The sequence below is a fragment of the Leptonychotes weddellii genome, chromosome 2, assembly GCF_054177405.1.
Source record: "Leptonychotes weddellii isolate Sample4059 chromosome 2, ASM5417740v2, whole genome shotgun sequence".
Lineage (NCBI taxonomy): Eukaryota > Metazoa > Chordata > Mammalia > Carnivora > Phocidae > Leptonychotes > Leptonychotes weddellii.
This window is the reverse complement of record NC_138370.1, coordinates 98,710,848-98,730,398: the sequence shown is the minus strand read 5'-3', so window position 1 is coordinate 98,730,398 and position 19,551 is coordinate 98,710,848.

The window sequence follows — 19,551 nt, the reverse complement described above, 5'->3', positions numbered from 1 at the left end:
GGGAGTCTGCTTCTCCCTCTGACCCTCCCCCCTCTCATGTGCTCTCTGTCTCTCTCATTCTCTCTGTCTCAAATAAATAAATAAAATCTTTAAAAAAAAATAATGATTAAAAAAGAAAAGAAAAAATAAAAGTCAAAAAAATAAAGTGTGTATAATAGTGTCTAAAATATATATATAAACATATATATATATATACACATATATATATAGTTTTATATAGTGGGGTCTACCTAAACAAATGATTTCCCATTCTCTGCTGGAGTAACAAATCAAAACTCTTAACCCTGTGCTCTCCTTATAATCTGCTAGTTTGATACTGTAAGTATTTATTAGGGTAAGCATTTACTCATTCAAAAGAAATGCTTAATAACAGGATGCTTGGATATAGCACAATAATATATGTTAATTGCAGCCTTTCATTTTTCATCATATTAATTATTGTCCATTGAACTTAGTATATAACATATGATCAAATACAGATTTGAATGACATTGCTTAACAAATAAAATTTGCCCATTATTTATTTTATGTTGCCACTGTGATATTTCTGCCCTATTATGAATATTCAGTTGGAGGAAGTTCTATGACAACAAATGAATAAATAAATTGGTGAAAATATATTTAGCTAATTTTTAGCCTGGTTAAGAAACTTTTACCACATTTAAAACAGTTTTGGTAACACCATAATGTTTGTTTGAAATCATCCAACTTTTACAATTATATATACCAATGATATATAAAAACTATATATAGCAACAACAGTCAGGACAAATTTAAAGCAATACAGGGCCAATTTTAGAAACACAACATGTACACGTACATATGTGCACAGATATTTATGTATCTAGTAGGAAGCAAGAGGCATGTTTTAAAAAGCATGCACATTTATCATGCATGTCAACTTGTAGGTCACACAACTTACTTCTAGAAAAGAAGAATTTTATCACTTCCATGGCAGAGTTACCCTATACCTGCTTCATCCACCAACAGTCATACACACACAAAGAGAAAGGAAAGAGAACTAAACAGAGAAGTAAAATTTTCATTGAATTTTGTTATACTAGAGCTTGCGTAGCAAAAATAAACTGGCTATAAAAAAGTAGAATAGGACTCACTCTGATTTACCAGTAGCTGTCTTAATATCACATAAGATTTATGACCAGCATTGTCATCTTCTTGCTACTTGATGCAGCAACACACACCAGCTCTAGTGAAATCAGGCAGGATGGATGCATGTTTTAGTCCAATTTCACTGTTGTGATTTGGTCACCATAACTAAGAAATGATGGGTGAGCACTGGAGCAGAACAAAACAATATTTCCTAATTTCTGAATGTCCATGGCATCCCTATCATTGTATAATGGACAAGCTTCTAAGGAATATAATTCACTCCACTCTTTTCATTTTAACCTCTATGACCCCATTACAGTTGATTTTCATGCAGGAAGAAGAATTGAATCCTCAAAATTTCCCATATATGTCAATCTAAGTGGTTTTAAATATGGTGCTTACAAATGCCATCTGCAAACTTAAGTATTTGTATAAACTTATTAAAAAGAAAACTAATAATAAACTAAAGTCACCCATGATGGTAACACCTGTGAAATAGTGGACAGGAGGAGAAGCTCTGAGCCTACTAATATTAATAGGGAGACCTATTTTTTTTTTATTCCTTGTTCACCTTTCCTAATGCAGAATTTTGAGAAAATGTGTCCCATCTCTAAATTTCACCAATGTTCCCTCTATAAAATGGAGATGGGAATACCTATTACACAGAATTGCTGCGAATATAAGATAACGTATATGAAAGTGTTTTATCAACAATAATGTGATAGTAAATATATAGCATTATTAAAACAGAAGCTCATGTTCCTTTCTTTTTGTAAGATCAGTAAGTTCTAGCAATATAGAAGTATATAGAAGTATAAAGCAATATAAAAGTATAGCTTTAGCTGTTGGCACAGTATCTGGTCTGGGTATCAGTTATTACGTGATTGAGAAACTTAGTTATGTCAAAGTTATCCATGGAAAAATGTATCAAAAGCCATTATGTGCGCAACCAGTGGCCCCGTAGACATGCAATATGTGTTGTCAATCAGCATGTGCTGTATTGTGTGGTGATAACAATCAACCCCAAACCCCAGGACCTTATGACAAAAGTTTTATTTCTCACTCACATGACTTTGGATGTGACTTAGCTGCGGCCCCGCCCATGCTTTGCTTTATTCCCACAACCAAGCAGAAGGAGTGGCCCCAATCTGGGAAATGTTCTTCCACAGGAAGAGGTGAAGAACAATGGCAGCACGTGTAGTAGCTTTGAAACCCATGCTCTGTTAGTGGGATGTGTCCATTCTGCTCACATTCCCCTTGCTAAAGCAAGTCATAAGGCCAACACGGATAAATTCTGGTGGGAAGAGTATTTCTCCCAGAGAGAAGGGCACCAGGGTAGGGCCCCTGTAACTACCATATATTTTAAACAAACAATACAGTCTTTCACACAATAGATATACTATAAATAGACACAATGATGCCCAAGGTCTTACCATTTTCCTACATAGTCATTTTTATGAATGGCCTGAAAAAAGAAGTGGGAAGCCTGTAAAGAAATATTCCTCACACCCTGTCAAATGATATGAATAGAAAAGAAACACCAAGAGCATGGCAGTCTTTTTTTTAAAATCTTGCAGGTTTGAATGCTGGTCATCACCAGAACAGACATTCAAAGCTAAAGGAGAGGTGGACGGACTTTTGATAATTTCAACAAGAAAAATTCTCTTTGGTTGCAGTTCCCAGCCCAGCCTTGTCGTTTGCTATCTGTAAGAGGCAGGAAATCACTACATCAGTCTGAGTTGTCTCAGATGCCAAAATGCTATGGGTGTTCACATATATCTCAAAGGAGTTTGAGGGATAGAGGTAAAACCAAGAAGAGATCTGAAGGAAAGAGATGTACTGATCTCAAATTTAATTTACTGGATAGAATAATCACCCAGAGTGGGAAGGAAATTTCAGTGGGCTCCTCATGACCTGTGTGGATTATATCTTTGACAGGATCTTTGAGCCTTCATTTACCAAAGTGATTGTTTGAAAATTGATTTCTTTGCCTTACTAACCTAATGAGATAGCATATATAAAAGTTCTTTGAAGCACAGTAAAAGTATTAGAATGATTGCCATCAATGTAGTGACGTGCAGAGGAAGCCAACCACTTTAGTTACCTCGCTTCCGTGAATTAGTTAATTTATTTCCTTGACTACAAAATTTTTCAGAGTATAAAGAAGTCTACTGAAACCTAGTCTTCTCTGGATATTTAAATACAATAAAGCTTTCAAATCAAGAAAAGTCCTGGAAGCAAAAAAAAGCATAAGAAAAGCACTTTAATAAACCTGCATTTTATTTAGAGAAAGAAAGGAAGAAAGAAAAAGAAAGAAAGAAAGAAAGAAAGAAAGAAAGAAAGAAAGAAAGAAAGAAAGAAAGAAGAAAGAAAGAAAGAAAAAAGAGAGAGAGGGAGGGAGGGAGGAAGGAAGAAAAAAAGAAAGGAAAGGAAAGGAAGGAAGGAAGGAAGGAAGGAAGGAAGGAAGAAAGAAAGAAAGAAAGAAAGAAAGAAAGAAAAAGAGAAAGGAAGGAAGGAAAGAAGAAAGAAGGAAGGAAGGAAGGAAGGAAGGAAGGAAGGAAGGAAGGAAGGAAGGAAAAAAGAAAAAATCCTGGAAGAAAAAGAATAACTCTAAAGGAAAATACCAACCTTGGGACAACTAACACACTGTGCCCAAATCTCTATGCCATCTGCTAAGTTAAGGACATGCCATTTTTAGGGTACTGAATTCACATCCAAGCAAAATAGTTATCATGACAGAAAACCTGGTTTTAAGACAAATTGTGAGGCTGGAACATATTAACTTTCTTTTAAAAAAAAACCCTACACCATAAAATAATGATTTCACCAGTGAAAATAAGAGCAAATAAATTCACAAAATATGTGGGCAAGATGCCATTGTACGTCTCAGCTACTTGAGTTTCAGTGCAGAGATATAGGTGGAGAACATTTTATCAAATAAAAGAAACAGAGGAAGCATCTAAAGGGCAATGCTTTCATTGAAAATATCACTCTTGACACTCAAGACCTTTTTAGTGAGAAGTCCTACCTCTTTCTCTTATTTACTCTCCAGCTTCTCTTATCTTCAATTCTTTCTTTTTCTCACTTCATTCCTTTCCTCCACCAAGTCTTTCAGTCTATCAGGCTGAACATCATGCCAGGGAGGTTTAATGGCCTTTTTATAAGCTTTATATAAAAACTGGTTGCCTAAATACAAGTTAAATTTTTGACAAGTCTGAATTTTGCTATAGTTTAAACGTGGGAAGCCACTGGCTGATCTCAGAAATATTTTGCTATATAGAAATTTCTGTTATACCCATGATGATTGGATTTGGCCTTTGGTGTTGTGTTCCAAAAGAGGCCAAATTTGGAAAATCTTGACATTTATGCGTATAAATACCAATGTTTCTGCAGCTCCTCCAGGAAGCAATTACAAAAATATTTCCATGGTGATTGGATACACGTGATTTTGATATAACCCCACTTAACATTTGGTTTCATAAAAAAAAAAAAGAGTGAAGCCCACAGAGATATGCTGCAAACACATTTATGTTATTTGTTTCAACACTGCCTTCTGTAATACTATCTCTCTGTTGAGCTTCTCATTTTGACTTTTGCCTGATATGCCTGGGTATTTGTAACGGATCAGAAGAAAGTACAGAGTATATATAATACATTTCCTATTTGGAGTCCTTTATAATCTTTTTCAAATCTTCAGGAAAATGTTAAACTGAAATCTCCTGTCTTAGAGAACAACATGTCTCAATGGAAAATACCAAACATAGATAGGCGAGAAATGGGGTTTTAATCTGCTGAAAGAATCTTTCTTCTTCATTATCTCTTAATGTCATACTGTGTTGCCCTTTAGCCGAATTCGCATGGAATTAGTATGATGCTGGCCCATGTACCATACTTTATACACATTCTGTGTGAGGAACTGTACATACTATCCAGGCAACAAACATGAAGATTAAAAAAGCATGTGGTAAACGTTATATGTAACGGTGGTTTCATAAAATGAGCAGTAGTATCTGTGTGAACTAAGCAAATAAAGTGACACCATGACCAGGCACTTTAATGAGTCTGCCCCTTGTTTCTTCTATTGGTTGTCAAAATGTTCATGTAAGTCCATTTCATTTAGAAATATATTAACATTTAGACATTAGTTCAAACAGATTTTTATTAGAAAAGGATCCCTCCTATAAAATGTAGACAAACATGTACAATTTCACTTTTTGTGTGAGGTTTTCTTAAATATAAAGAATAACCATAATCGTTTTTAGAATTCATCCTTTCATAAAACAAACAAAAGAAATCCTTTCAAATGTAAATTGGTTTCAAAGAAATAAAGTGTACTGTGGTTAGAAAACCAATACAGCATAGTCTTATTTAATTATACCTTCCAAGAAGTAAAAAGACTCTAATTTGTAAGACGGCCTGTTTCATTTTTCCTTCTTTCTTCTTTCTTTCTTTCTTTCTTTCTTTCTTTCTTTCTTTCTTTCTTTCTTTCTTTCTTTCTTCTTCCTTTTTCTTCCTTTCTTCCTTTTTTTTTGCTAACTCATGTCCTTTACCTATAGTGTAATATTAGTTTCAGGTGTACAATATAGTCATTCAAGACTCCCATACACCACGCAGTGCTCATCACAACAAACGGGCTCCTTAATCCCTATACCTAATTCACCCATTCCCCCACCCACCTCCCCTCTGGAAGCCATCAGTTTATTCTCTATAGTTAAGAGTTCTGTTTCTTGGTTTGGAGCTCTCTTTTTTCTCCCCTTTGCTCGTTTGTTTTGTTTCTTGAGTTCCACATATGAGTGAAATTATTTGGTATTGTCTTTCTCTGACTGACTTATTTCACTTAGCATTACACACTCTAGCTCCATCCATGTCATTGCAAATGGCAAGGTTTCATTCTTTTTACGGCTGAGTAATATTCTATTGTATATGTCAAGCTTTATTTAATAGTACTAAATGGTACTGAAATATTTAACTTGTTTTTAAATGGTCACATCAACCTATTTCTTACATTTGAAGGAAACGGGAAGATAAGCTTATGTTACATTTAATTTTTGTTCTCCTTTGAAAGTCTAAAAAATTTTATCTTTTTCAACTTAAGTGAAAGACTTGAAACTGAGAGGAATTAGAATAAAAGAGATCTCTTAAAATATTTAAGCATCTTCAGTGAATTTGAATGACATTAAAACTTTCTGGAACATCAATAAAAAATAATGTAAATACTTAACATCTAAGAATCACAAGACTTCAAAATATTAATTCCATAACTGTTTGGCATATTTCCTAATCATTTCTAACACACACACATGAAAATGACTTAGAAATATATGTGTATATGATATTTAAACTACCATTATTAGAAACCAACATATTGTTCTGACAAAAGTGTACAGAGAATTAACTGTTCCACTATTTACTTGGAGAAATTTTTCATGAGAATTTATTTGCATTTGTTTAGGATAATATTGTTGCCTCATAATTTCCTAGCTAAATCATTATGATAATGTATCTAATTCCAACTTGACCCTCTCTAATCAATCTTCCACACTTCTACCATTAGGGTATAACCATGTCCTTCTGCCTAAACATTTCCCCATTCTTTGTAGGATAAAATTCAAGTTGATGGAGTGCACCACTCAGAAATTTTCATCATCTGACTTCTGCGCACATCCTTTCTTACTTCCTGTCATGGCCCACACCCTTTCCCTGCCTATTTGCTATTGCCCAAATGATCACTCTCACTCACCTTTCTGTGTGTCTTATGTGTTTATTTGTTTATATATCATTTCCTCAACCTAAAACACTCTTTCTCCCCATTTTAACCAAATTTAGTCCCAATAATTTCAAGATTCAGCTCAAGAATCACTTCCTCCTAGAAGCTTTTATGGACCACTTCTCTCGTCCTCTACTCTTATGTCCATTTCCAATTACAAATTCCTTCACTGACATACACATAGCAATCTTTAAAACACCAATGCCAACAGACTGCAACACAGAAAAATTATCTTCTGACCTGAATTAATCATTACCTAATGCCCAATATATTCTTGCTTTGGGTTTTCTCCTCAGGACTACCCATACCACACATACATGCACACACACACACACACACACACACGAATGTGACACTAGCACTAGTATCAGAGGTTAAATAAGGACCAGCAGGTGAGCATGGAATACAACTATCCCTCTTTCCACCATTTGTTAGCTTCCCATCTGCCTTCCTTTAGCCACCGAGACAAGGTTATCTCACTGCGACTTCCTAAGATTGCTATCTCATTCTCCTTACTTAATGGCCCATTTTTTGGAGGTGACATCTTCCCCTGATTAATACACAATCATCATTTTTTACTATTGGATCTCAAAATCCTTTACAGACACCACCCCAATTCCATCAAGATGGTTAGAAATCACTGTAACTCCTACTCTCCCTGTGAGAAACATTCATATGAATATTTCATGATCAAATTACTCATTAACTCAGCTGGTATCACACAAAGACAGTAATTCTGCCGCTACAGGTCCTGCTGCTAATCCACATCTATTTTAAGTTCTGGAGCTTCAACTAAGAGTTAAACTAGTCCACACAGAGCAAAATCAGCCACATTTCAATGTTGGAGCTTCAGTTTTCCCAAAACAAATCCCTATTTTATAAAACTATCCTCTGATTATTTGAGAATTGGATACAAGAATTGGGTTCAACATGGAAAGAAAAAAGTCCTTAACCAGTACAGAAAACACTTTTCAGCCCTGAGAGATCCTACATAGTTTCAAGGTAAATAATGCATTTTCACAGGCACACAGAATTGGCCCAAGGCCACAACCCTGCTGACGTCGGGTGGAAAGAGTTGACATGTGGCTCCAGTGATGGAGAAGTAGCCCACCTGTGTCAGTGTGAGCAGCATCTGGTCACACCTGTTCTTCCCAACCATGCACACCGGTCCTGACGTACTTCCCGTGCATGGCCCAGATACTTTAGAAGTAAAACCTGAGTATGCTTGAAAGGACACAAATCACTCTTTGGGGCCATATTTCCTCTAGTTAATTTTCATCTTCTCACTGATTCTACCTCCACAGAGATAACTAGTGCAACTGGCTTTACAAACAAGGAAACCAAGCTCCAGAATTAGAAAAAGTTATACAGCTGTTAACAGAGCCAAGACTCAATTTTCTGTGCTTTTTATACTATGCCATGTTTTCTCATTATTCCATGTTTTTCTCAATGAAAGGCAACACAGTTTTGAAGAGAGTTTCCAGTGTTCAAATTTGGAATGTTCTCTTGGAGTAACAATTGAATCTAGAACAGTCTCTCAAAGTAACAACTGAAATCCATAATGTTCTCTTAGAGAAACAGATGAAAACTTGGGGCTCCTAGGTGGCTCAGTCAGTTAAGCATCTGCCTTAAGCTCAGGTCACAATCCCAGGGTCCTGGGATGGAGCCCCCCATCAGTCTCCCTGCTCAGCAGGGAGTCTGCTTCTCTCTCTCCTCCCAGCTTGTTCTCTCTCTTGCTATCTCTGTCTCTCTCTCTCTCAAATAAATAACTAAAATCTTAAAAAAAAAAAAAAGAAAGAAGGAAAAATCAATAATAAGGCCTCTCAGTGCAATCTTGCTCCAAATACCTCTAAGCTAGCTAAAAGAATTAAGGACAGGAGAAGAGCTTATCTGAGTCTTCCTACCCCATAATAAGGACAGATCAAAATGAGCACTCAACATCAGGTACTTTTAAGAAGAGAAATAATACTGTGAACAAAGCAAAAAGTGACACTCTTACTCCCTTTGCCCCAAATTTCTCAACCTTTGCCCCAGTTATCTCCTCCCACAGTAGATGCCATAAAAAAAGATCCTTTTGGGAAGGGACCACAATTGGATAGCCCTGATGCTGAAGCTCTGGTCCTATGCATTAGGCTGAATTTCTAGATCGCCATGTACAAATGGAAGAGACGTTGTTTACGGAATACAGCCTCTCTGCCTTGTAACAAGGCATTTCCTTGCACTCCTATCGGCTTGCTCCTCACTACTTCGTCTCCTCCTGTCCCATCAAAATGCTTACCTCTCATTGCCTCATTTCCTCTTTATATCTGCTTATAGGAGTGAGGGTCTAATCATTGATTCATCTACTTTTTCTTGTTTAGAGATATTTGTTATAATATACTAGGAATTAAAACAGTCTTGCAGTGAGGTCTTGTTGTCCAGTAAAACAGTACCAAAATTGTTTCCTTGTAACAGAACATTCTAAGCCAAAACATATTCAGTGTAGCTCTAACCACAGCAATATTCTTTAAAATATTGTCCATCTGGGGTGCCTCGGTGGCTCAGTTGGTTAAGTGACTGCCTTCAGCTCAGGTCACGGTCCCGGAGTCCTGGGATTGAGTCCCACATCGGGCTCCCGGCTCAGCGGGGAGCCTGCTTCTCCCTCTGACCCTCTCCCCTCTCATGCTGTTTCTCTCTCTCTCTCAAATAAATAAATAAATAAATAAATAAATAAAATCTTTAAAAAAACGTATTTTCCATCTGAACCTACATAAAAGTAGAAATAGGTAAGTTACCCAATGAAAGAATTCATGTGAAATTGGTCATGCTATGAGAAAAAGAAAATAATGGAATGTTAGTAAATAACTAAGCAATGAAGAGACTTTCTCTTAGGTATCTCCAAAGAAGGCTATTTTTTCTTGCCAAAAACTAATTATATCTCTAAAATTCACTTCACCAGTGCAATACACAGATATTCACAGCAGCTGCAGAAGGCGTTTTTTATTATTGGAGGAGAGAAGAACTTTGATAGTTTGTACCAATCTCAACATAAATAAGCTGGAACTAAGTTTCTTAGAATCCCCTTCCCTGTATTTTTCTGGTATAGAGACGACCAAAAGAGAAGTTTGTTTGAGATTTGGAAAGCGAAATGAAGCTGGAAATGTGAAGTTCTGAAGGTCATTGTGCATCCCTGGAGCTTGTGAACATTATCACTAATTTGCTGGCTCCTCTTGCTGGGAAGGGGCAGCAGCTGGGCCCACAGCCCCCCATCTCTCATCATCTCCTTCTGTTTCTCTCAGTCTTCCATTGCTTCTTCTACAAAAGACCTATATTGTCAAGGTTGGAGGAAGTGAGAGACACAAGTTTGTCCTCATGGGTGGGGTGTCCTCTCATGTTCTAGCTTGTCTTCATTCTCCTGTTTCGGGTCCATCCTTTCTTTCCAGTGGCTTACCTATGGCAACTTCAGACCATCACCAGACACGGGCGGCCTTACAGAAATTTCTTCACCAGATGCCACATTTGCCTGTCTACTCCCTATAATAAATCCCTTATTCCATACCACTCATGGTGATTCCATTCCCTTATTGATGGCTGACAGGTAGATAATCATGCCCAGAGAACAGAGTCTATACCCTAATCAAAGAATAGGTAATGAGTCTCTGGCTGAATTTCAGTATCCATGCCTTGGTATAGTACCACCGCCTTGAATCTTGGCTAGCCCTGTGACTCACTTTTGACTAATTGAATATGGCAGAAGTGAGGCTCTGTGACTTTGAGACGAGGTCATAAGAAGCTTGCAAATTCTACCTTTCTCCTGGAGAAGTCACAGTGGGAGATGGCAGACACTGTGTATGAAGTTTGACTACCCTGAGACTACAATGCTGTGAGAGATAACAGTGACTTTCCTGGTGCCCAAAGAAGGCAGATAAAGCAAACCTCAACCATAATGGAATGGTTCCTGGCTGGCCCTATTTCTGTTGGGAAATACAAATGGTAATGTTGCATTCACCTGCATGGATAATGACCTTGTCTCCCTATTTCTTCATTTTTGTACTGTTTCTGATATTCTTGCTTTCAGTCTCTCTTCAATCCATTATACACATCATTACTAGATTAAATCATCTAAGAATATCAGACTTATTATGTCATCTGACTTTTAAATAACTCTTCAAAAGGCCCCATTGTACAGGGCGATAAAGCTTAAAATCTCTCATCGATCTTCCATCTCTATTCCCACCTCCATTCCCTGCTACCTTCTAGAGTGAACTCCCCCACTCCAGCCAAAGTGATCTTGATGTTCCTAGCTATGCCACAGTATTACCAGCCCCATGGGTTTGCTTACCCTGCCCTCCAACAGACTTCAAATCTTCTGTGCACCTGCATAAATTGTACCCATCCTTCAATGTCCAAATTAAATGCTAAAATTTCCTTAAAATTTCCCAGTCTTTCTCTTCTCTGACTTACTGTTACACTTATTATAGCAATCTTACTTATGTTTCTGTGTATATTTTGGGTCCCTAATTAGATTATAATTATATTGAGAAAAGATACTGGTGTTATTCATCTTCATATTTCTCCAAGGAAAGTAGTTGTTGGATTGGTAGTTTTATTTTTCCTTCTTTATGGTCTCAAATAAAGTACTTTAAGAAAAAATAAATTGTCCTAAACCATACTGAAGCAATCATACTGACAGCTTTTAATGAAATTGTTAGTAAAACTATAGCTAGCTCAGGTATTCACACTCAAGAGATGACTATGGAGTAATTTTACCTAATCTTTATAAGCATGAAAATCTCCTTTTAATTAAAAATATTACGAACGCCTCTCATGCTAGTGACTGTACTTTTGAGACAATATATAACAAAAAGCTACTCTGCATTCCATTACTTTCAAATGAATTTCTATTTTATTAATCACAGCAGCATGTAAAAAAAAAACCTAGAAATCATATTACAATTCTCTGCAGTATATGCTATTTCTTTAGTCTATAGTTAATTATTGAGATAAATACAGATTCTAAGGCACCTTCAATAAGCTCATGTCCCCAAATTTTCCTCTCTCCTATTCTGCTTCTGACATCCCCATAAGGGATTTTTTTTTAAGATTTTATTTATTTATTTGTGTATGTGTGTGAGAGAGAAAGAGTGGGGAGAGAGACAAGCAGACTCCATGCTGAGCACGGAGCCTGACTTGGGACTCGATCTCATGACCCTGAGATCATGACCTGAGCCTAAATCAAGAGGCAGACGCTTAACCAACTAAGCCACCCAGATGCCTGGGATTATTTTTAAAGAATCATCACTGTTTAAATGTCACTCTAGAAAAGTTCAACTTGGTTTGGCAACGGTCTAGATGCTCAGAAATAGAGGAGTGATTACATGAGTTATGATATGACCATATAATTAATTTTATGGACACAAAAATATCATTAAATTTTTATAATAACATTTTTATAATGTTCTATAAAAAATTGTATATATAGCATGAACATGAATACATAAAAAAAACTACGCATAGAGAAAACCACCAGAGAAAGTAGATTAAAGTGTGACATTTTCTTTGTATGCCCTTAATGAGAGCATGGGTAATTATTTTTTAATCTACATTTTTAAATGTTCTATAATTAACACATATTATGGTTTCACTGAAAAAAAAGTAATACACTTAATTTCTTAAAGGTCAGAAATATCACCTAAACATTCTCTGCTCTGTGGTTCTACCAACCATCAATAATCAAATTCCCAGAAACCATCCATTCATTCAGCCTAATTCATCATTAAAAAAATGCACTAAATGTACTGTCTTAGATACAAAGTGAAACTTTAAAAAGCTATATTACATACAATATGTCAAGCACCAGGGGCTTTAGTTCTTATAATTTGTGATTTTGTGAGCAAGCCTTTTCCACCTACCCATGGACTTGACAACTTTAAGGCTTTGATCATATTTCCTGTTAGCTTTCATGTTTCTAAGCCTAAAGCATCCTAATTTCTTGAATCGATGTTCATATAAAAACCCCTTGATCATTTTACTTATTGTTCTCTGGGACTCTTCCAGCTCTATTTTGTCTGAGAAGTGGTGACCTGGAGAATATGTAGTATTCTAGTTCTTATACAATTATAGGATGATGCTTTCTGATTTGTTCCCAGTTTTCTTCATGAGGCAGGCAGGCCATTGGGTTGGTGCCTTGGGGAGCAGACTGCAATCATTCCTAGGTCACTTTCCTGGGTTATAACTAAAACCTTGAAGCCATCACTTCTATACTTTGTTTTTTTCTTGAAATAGATCTCTTACCTATATAATATGCATTAAGCTCATCTGTCAGTGTTTTTTAGATTCACATAACTGAGAATTTATCCTTAAATGTATTTCCATGGGCCTGACATCTTTCAGTCAAAATAGCATGATATTAATTTCAGTTGGAGATTTTACTATTCAGCCAATTTACTATAATGTTAATAAACACCCCCCAAAAGCCCCACAATCTCTAGAGAATCTTTCCATTATCATCCTCCAGTTAGAAAAGTGCTTATTTATTCTTGCCCTTTGTTTCCTCTCTCTAAGTACTTAGCCACAATAAAAAACATTTTCCCTAATGTCATGGTAACTACTGAACAAAATTTCCTTTCTCATTTTGTCCTTTTATCTAATAGTTTATTTTTACAGTGTGTCCTGACGTAATTTGCCCATGTATTACAGATTCTAACAACTTGTCACGCATTCTATTAAATGTCATTCTTTACACTCTCCTACTGAAACCATATAAATCCAAGGGACTCCAACTGAGAGAGTTTCACTGGTACCTTATAGTTGATTATTAGAAAGCTTTTTCACCCATAACACAGTGTGTTCTGAATCTCAGTGATTCTGGAATGAATTAGAGTATATTGGAATGAAATTCCTTCTCAACCTTCTTCTTACAGCTGGCTTTTTCTTTTTTGTTTGTTTGGCTTCTTTTTTTTTTCCTAAATGATGAAGTGTGAAGATTGTCCAGGCTTTGGAAAAGATATAGATGTAAGTATAGGTTCAGTTATAAATACAGAAAAAGAAAAATCAGTGAGACAATATTTTCTAAGTCAGTATTCCTTTAAATTCCATCAAAATAATCTTAACTCACCATGTGGTAAGAAAGGGACAGTCCTAGTTCTACATTTTACTCTAAAAACTGAGAATAGATATTCATACTTTAAAAAGTGAATGTTGACTCTTCCACAATAATTAACCTCAGATGTATCATATACCTAAACGTACAATCTAAAAGTATAAAATTTCTAAGCTAAACATAAGAGAAAAATGTTTGTGAACTTCAATTAGTTAAAGATTTCTTAGGATACCAAAAGGAGGAAAGACAGAAGAAAGAACTGATTTTGGAATTCATTAAAATTTAAAACTTCTATGCTTCAAAAGATATTTTCAAGAAGTACAAGACTCAAGCTGGGACAGAATATTTGCAAAATGTATATGTGATAAAGGACTTATGCCTAGACCATGTAGAACTATTACAGCTCACTAATAAGAAGACAATGCAACTTCTTAAAATGAGCAAAATATTTTAAGAGACATTTCACCAAAGATGGTAAATAAGCCATAAAAAGAGGTTCAACATCAATATTTCTTAGGTAAATGCAATTATAACCACAACTGGATATCACTCCTCTCTAGGATAACTGATACGTCACAAGACTTGACCATACCAAGTATTGGCTCAGATGTGGAGCAAGAAGAATTCTCAAGCACTGTTGACAGAAATGCAAAATGTTAGAACCACTTTGGAAAACTGTTTAGCAGTTTCTTAAAGAGTTAAATATACTTAATTTACCATATGACCCAGGAATCTGACTCCTGGGTATTTACCCAAAAGAAATAAAACCATGTCCACACAAAGATCTGTCATACGTATTGTATTAGTCTGTTCAGGCCACCATAATAAAGTACCATAAATTGGGTGGTTTAAACAACAGAAATTTATTTCTCACAGTTCTTGAGGCTAAGTCCAAGATCAAGATGCTGGCAAAGTAGATTTTATTCTGAATCCTCTTCTCTTGGCTTGTCAGCAGTCTCCACCTTGCTGTGTGCTCATGTGACCTCCTGTTAGTGCATGCTCAGGGAAAGAGAGAGATGGAGCTCTGGTACCTCTTCTTCTCATAAGAGTACCACTGGTATGATCTCATTTAACCTTCATCATCTTCTCACAGGCCCTATCTCTAAAAATGGTAATATTGGAGGTTAGAGCTTCAACATATGAATGGGGGGCACAAACGCTCTGTTCATAACATATATATGTGTGTCTGTGTGTATATATACACACACATATATATATAAACTTTATTTAAAATAGTCAAAAGCTGGAAACAACTCAAATATCATTAACTGGTGAATGAATAAACAAATTATGATATATCTGTATAATGGAATATTACTTGGCAATAAAAAGAAGTAAATTACTGATACATGCAAAAACATGGAGGAATCTCAAGAAAGAAGCCAGATCCAAAAGCCTACATACTATGTGATTCTAATCCCCCAAAAGGATTTACTTTGAAAGAGCACAAGGGAACTTTTGGGGGTGATAAAAATATCCTATTTTATTAATTATGGTAGTGATAGAATATACATAATTATATACATTTTTCAAAACCCATCAAACTAGGGGCATCTTGGTGGCTCGGTCAGTTAAGTGTCCAACTCTTGGTTTCTGCTCAGGTCATGATCTCAGAATTGTGAGATCCAGCCCCTCATTAGGCTCCACACTCAGTGTGGAGTCTGCTTGAGAGTCTCTCTTTCCCTCTCCCACTGCCCCTCCCCCCACTCTCTCTCTCTCTCTCAATAAATAAATAAATAAATAAATAAAATCTTTTTTAAAAAAATCAAACTATACACATAAAAATATAAATTTTACTGTTCATAAATCATACTTCAATAAACTTGGTCTAAATTTATTTTTAAAAAGAACATGAAAAATTGAGAACTACAAGAAACCTAGATATAATCCTCACAACTTTCCACTCCAGAAAGGCAGGTTTGGTGATACTGTTCTTTAGCAGATCACTGGCTTATTCAACATGCATATGCCAATTAACATGTAGTTATTGGTCATATATAAATGAATGACACATGCGCTGTTCTCAAGAAGCTCAGTGACTAATGGAGTAAAATTGCTACATCACTACCATTTCCACCAAATTATAGAGAATGAGAACAAAAGTAAAATGCCTATCCAAAATTTCCCCTTCCAAAGTTTTCCTCTTCGTATTTTGAATATGATAAAATAGCTAGTATTTAATATTCAAGGTTGCTATGGTCCGAGTAGTATCCCCCCAGATTCATGTGTCAAAGACTTAACCCCCAATGTGATGCTATGTGGAAATGGGACTGTGGGAAGTAATTAGGATTAGATGAGAGGTCACAAGAGCGGGGCCCTTATGATGGTATTTGTGCACGTACAAGAAGAGACACCAGAGAGGTTGTTTCCTCTCTCTCCACTATATGAGGACACAGTAAGAAGGTGGTCATCTGGAAGCCAGGAACAGAGCCCTCACTGAGGAACCAAACTGGTTGTTTTCCAGCCTCCAGTACTGTAAGAAATAAATTCCTATTGTTTAAGCCACCCAATCTCTGGTATTTTATGATGGCCGCCCAAGCTAATGCGGGCCTTCAGCTTTTAGAGTTCCAGTTAACTATAAGGACACTTGGAAGTGCATTACAATGATCAAATGCTTAGACTCAATGCCAGACCTTCTGTAATTGACATTAAACTATGTTAACAAATGGATTGGGGTCAGGACACTTTCTCATTAGAATAGCACACTAGAATAGTAGATATTAGAAGTCATCAACTCCTGAACATATTTGATGCAAAGGTGTCCAGCAGGGGTAGAGAAATGGGGGAGGGAGGTAGGAGATAGGTAGTAATTTTATTATGTATACCATAGTAGGCAATTTTATACTTAGGAAAAAACATAGGCTTTGGAGAAAGCCTGGATTCAAATTCTGACCATTTCTCTTAAAACTGTGTGATCCTGAGCAAGTTAAACTCTGAACCTCAATCTCCTTCACCTGTAAAATGAAGATAACAAGCAATCCCCTATCTTGGGAGTTGCGTGCATTAAATGAGAAAATATATGCAAGAAATACTTCATGAAAAGTAGATTAGTTATTTGTTCCTGCTTTTACAGCCAAGGCTGATCTAGAACAATAGCTCAATGAGGCACAATTAAAAAACCAAATGAGCTTTGTCAAGTAAATGTAAACTGGAAACTATGCCCAGCATTACATCCCCAGGGAAATACTTAAATAAGTGAATTCTTGAAGCTCAAGTTCAAGGCACAGTTCCTGTCATATGACATGAAAATAACAAATATTTGTAGTAAGAAGAGCTGTAGGAAAGTGTTTTGGCTCAAAAGGACTACTGCCTAGTAACAGAATGACAAGCTTCCATAGCAGAAAAAATGGACATCTTTTAGATTGTGTGGGAATACAAGAACCTTATCAAGGTACCTCAAATACCACCACCCTGTCCTCTACATTTACCCTACATTTACTTATAGATTGATGCTGATTACAACATTTTAAAAGACGAGAAAGTAGGGAAACCTAGAGCCTGCTGAGATATCCCAAAAAGCAGGAATTTGTTAGTTCCTAAAACAGTTGATTTATATCCAGTAATAAGAAGTAATCCAAATAATATTCTTGAATATAATCATCAATGAAGCTAAAATTATTTCTATTAAGGCTTGCACATAATACACAGTTCACAATGGATCCAGCATCCATTTAATCCCAACCAATGACACAAAGGAACTTTAAATGCTCTTCTAACTTAATGGACTTCAAGGCCAATTGCTTCAGCTTTGAATGGTCAGCACTGACCTCTAGTGGCAAGTGTGGTTAAGCACAGCCCTGTTCTTCAGTGACCCCAGGGAGAGCACCCAGAGGAGGGCTTCTCATTAGGAAAACAGTTCTCCAAGCTGTCAGTCCTCAGTGCCCAATGAGATCATAGTTACACCTTTTCTGTTTTGTTTTTTTGTTTTAATCTTGAGCACTTCTCCCAGCTCGCAGTGGAAATATAAAACGGGTAGTTTGTTGAGCTTGATTAAAAAAAACTCTAAGAAGCAGAAGACAATGACCCTGATCTCTCTAAGATTTAGAATCTGGATATATGACCTCAGAAACTCACCACACATGCAAATGAAACAATAGAGATTCAATGATCTTACATATGCATCTGTTTATTCTATTTATTCTGCTCCACTGGGAACTTGTAAAGACATTGGTCAGTCAGTTAAAAACAGGTCTGGGAACTCCTCTATGCAGAAATACAGTTAGACATTATGTGAAGGCACAAAAGAAACAAAAGATCCCCTCTACTCAAGTACATTGGAAATTAATTGGGATGAGAGGATTCATAAATTTATTTTTTACCACTGATGAAGGAATCAAACATGCAACAGTTTTAAATAAAAAATATGAGGAAGGAGAGAATAAGCAGAACAATGAGATGGAGAAAAAGATATATCAGGTAACTATAAATTTTGGGGTTTAAATTTTTTAAGGGGTAGGTAATAAAAGTGATCTTAAAAATAAATTATCTATTCCAATCCTATCAATTTAAAGAGAGGGAAATAATGGGTCCAGAAATGTGATTTGACTTTCATACAGTCCCGTATCAGTAAATGGAAAATCGCTATTCACAATCTCACTCAGTCATTCCATCACATGGTATGTCCTACCTTAAAAGAACTGAGCTTCTGTTCAATTTGGACTTTGAAAGAGATCTTAAATGTAAAATAGGCTATTTTAAAGGAAATCATTTCTCCTATAGCCTCACTTAAAGATAAGCTCATTGAGTGAAATGTTACACATTTACCTAATGCAAATGGACACATTACCTAATGCAAATGGACAAAGGATGGAAGTGATACTGGGTAATTTATGCTTTCATCTGCTATGTAATGCTCAATTTCATGTATCTAAATTTCCTTATACATTGCAAATCATTCCAAATATATCTCATTTAAGATACAATATGCTTTCCTGCCTTTCTCTCTTGAATGTAAGTATCAGTTTAATTCAAATTATTTCTAATGGCATCTTCTCTGTCTCTCCCTTTCCCTCACTAAGACAATTTGCTGCTCAAGCTCCCACCTCAGGCAGTTTCAAAGTCAGATGGGCTATTGATTCTATGTTCCTAAAGTATCTAAAAGTGAGAAAGAGGAAAGAAGAAATCTGTGGAAAATCTCTTTTCTTCAAGATTTTCATCTAGGGGTTTCAGATTGTTTGGATGAGTTTCAACTAAACATCCCTTTTCTTAGTGTAGTTGATGCATATTTTTTTAGCCTCCAGAGGAGAACACTGATCTGCTAAAATTGCCATTTTTCAGTTAAATTATAATTTGCTAATCCCTTAAGGCCATCTGACAGGCTTCGTGGCTATTCTGACAGACCTCAGTATAAATAAAGAATATTTTAAACAAAATTGTAAAAAGTTTATTTTGGGAAAGTAAAATGGCAGAGGAGGGCATGACTCACCTAATACAGAATAAAGAATTCTGCTTAATTATGTAGGAACAAAATGCATTATGCTATGTAATATACTCTGTTGTTAAACCTAAATTTAGGGACTGGGCTTTTATGACCAACTGACTATTATGAGTAATCAAAAGGTACCATATACACATAAAGGAACTGTTATTTTGT